The sequence below is a fragment of the Aplysia californica genome, unplaced genomic scaffold, assembly GCF_000002075.1.
Source record: "Aplysia californica isolate F4 #8 unplaced genomic scaffold, AplCal3.0 scaffold01375, whole genome shotgun sequence".
NCBI classification, from domain to species: domain Eukaryota; kingdom Metazoa; phylum Mollusca; class Gastropoda; order Aplysiida; family Aplysiidae; genus Aplysia; species Aplysia californica.
Window position 1 is genome coordinate 69,699 of NW_004798645.1, and position 2,852 is coordinate 72,550.

Genomic DNA, 2,852 nt, shown 5'->3' on the forward strand with positions numbered 1-2,852 from the left:
TATAATAAAGAAAAAAAAAAGAACAAAAATACATACTTTTACATGTAAAAAAATCAGTTCCATTTTATTTAACAACTGTTCTACTTCATGCATTTTCCAGTGACCGTGAACATTTGTGGGTCATCGGGGTGAAATCAGGCGCTCGTCAAAATAAAGAAATTGAGAAAAAAAAAACCCCCTGACATTTGCCGCCAGACGGGCGTTGTTTTTTTTTTACCGAATTATTTTTTTCTTTTTGCTCAAGATCTTTTATGTCCTTCGATAAACACATTCCTGGGTGGATTTTACTGAAAAATGTTGAACAAAGGCATAAATAATTTATTTTTTAAAATGTAAATTTTCACTTTCCGTGGACACTCAAGCTTTGGAAGTCACCTAAACCTGGCGGCCATTTTCTCACCAACCTTAGCTCTGACACCAGGCTACTCTCCCACCTCATTCATTCACAAATATCTCCACTTTCATCCCAGAGAGATCTAGATGGATGCTTTTTTTTCCATCAAAATCATGACAAATGAACAAGCTTTAAGATGATAATGATACAACTAGCTTGAAGATGATACCAAAAACTCCATATCCCCAAAAATTGACCAGTGCCTGATTCCACTGCATTGTGATATTATATTTGAATTTTCTTCCTAAGGACATCATAACAGAGTAAAAAAAATGGTGAAATGGTATGAGTTTAACGCCCCTATCAACACTATTACGTTATTTAAGGGGCGGGACCCCCTAGTTTAACGTCCGTCTCCGATAGGACCGAGCTAAGTGGGAAGTTCGTGTAAAGTGCCTTTCCCAAGGACACAACGTCGGACCGAGCTGAGGCTCGAACCCCCGAACCCGCAATCTCACGATTACGAGTCCGGTAGCCTAACCACTCGGCTACCGACGCCTCATAACAGAGTGACAGTACACACTAATGAGATTGGGAAAGAAAGAGAAGGTATGTTTTTTGTTTTAGTAAGAGTTTTACGGCACTTGCAATACAATAAGGTCATATAAGTGCCGAAGATTAGAGGTGTTACAAGCGAGTATCAAACATAAACAAGAAGGAGGAGAGATCAGGACAATAGATGTTTGATAGGAAAGAAGGAGCAAACTACACCAGGGCACCTGCCAACCACCCACGGAGAAAATATCAAAGCAATGAGTGACCACAAATTTCACACACTGTAAGTTTTTTTTTGTACGTTAGTTTATGCAACCCTCTTTAACATTTTACTAGCAGTTTTTTCCTCCACATTTGCCGTTCTGCCGCCAGGTTTGCCTTTTACATTTCGAACTGGCGGTTTGAAATGTACATGTGTTATGTTAGTTCATGCATCCACCCCCACATTCCCCCCTCCCAAATTCATTTCAATAAAAAGTATGAGGAAAGATCCAAACATAATATTCATCTCGTGCAACTTCTTTTACTACGCGTTAACTAAAAGCAAAATGGAACTGGAGCCAGGTCACCGTTTTATTTTAAGTCTCTTTCAACACAAAATGGGTAATTTAAAAGGCAGTATCCACGTTAAAACATCCACATCCCTGTGCAACAGAACCAAGCAAAATCCACTTAACTATAGAAACTCACTAAAAAGAACACCCCCTTGAAAGTTTTTTGTTTTGTTTTGTTTGGCGGGGGGGGGGGGGATATCAAACTAGGACCCACGAGCTCTGGAATACAAAATGAGCCACTTAACCACCCACCACTCCACCAAGCAAACTTCCACGAACATGTACACATCAGACCAGTCCAATACAGGAATATAACAGCATCCCCACCACTTCCTTCCTCCCCCCACATCAGGCTACTAATACTATAGGCCACAAACAAACACATTCCTCATAACCTTACCCAAGGCTGGCCTCTCGATGTCATTCCATGTCTTCCCACTCTTCTGTACATCATAAAGCTGGAGTATATATTATAATAATATAAATATTTTTTAAAAATTAATTAAAAACAAACAAACAAACAAACAAACAAACAAACAAAAAAAACACTTATAGATTGGGGCATTTAAAAAAAAAAAAGACATTTAATGAAAATAAATGAGTAAAAACAAACAACCGAAGTCAAGACGCACCTGCACCACAAATCAAGCACAATGGTGGTCTGTTATGATACAAGTAATGAGCCCCTTTCAACCATATTGGTATGTAAAGAAAAAGTCGCGCCTCCGATGAATCAAATAAATATGGTCTCCACTTTCCATTGGACCAAGCCAAACGGGCAGTAGAGAGAGCTGTAGACATCCCCCAAAACAACCTGGCCAGTTTCACAAACTGGTGAATAAATTAATAAGTGTATGGGAAGAGATATTTATTCACCAATATTGACAAATAAATGAGGCCGAACGACTAACTAAAGTTCATATCTGAAGTTTTGAAGTTTGACTTGCATGTCAGGCACGTGAAGTTCCCAGCCTGTAAGTGTATACACTTATACACTTCTACGACATAAGGTAACAGAATAGTCAGGGACCATAAAAAGTCAGAAATAATAAAGTACGCACAGTACGGGCGTGACCTTTGTTTTAAACAGATTCCGTTTTATGTTGTTTTTTGTTTTGTTTTTTTCGCTGTTTGCTTTTTTTTCTTTTTAACAAGAGAGGATCTCTTGATTTGATCCAAAAACTCTGACAGGGCTGAACCAAGCCAGGGAAGAGAGCTTCAAAACTCTACAAAAAAAAGTCTTTAAGAAAAGAACAAAAAAACTTGTTTTTGTTTGTTTTTTAAAAATAGGCTACTGCTTTGACGATTTGAATAGAGGTCACTCATACCTCAATCAGCCAGCAGACTTCAAAACTATTGGATAATTTTTTTAAAAACAACACCAACAAAAAGAACGGATCCTTGCCCCC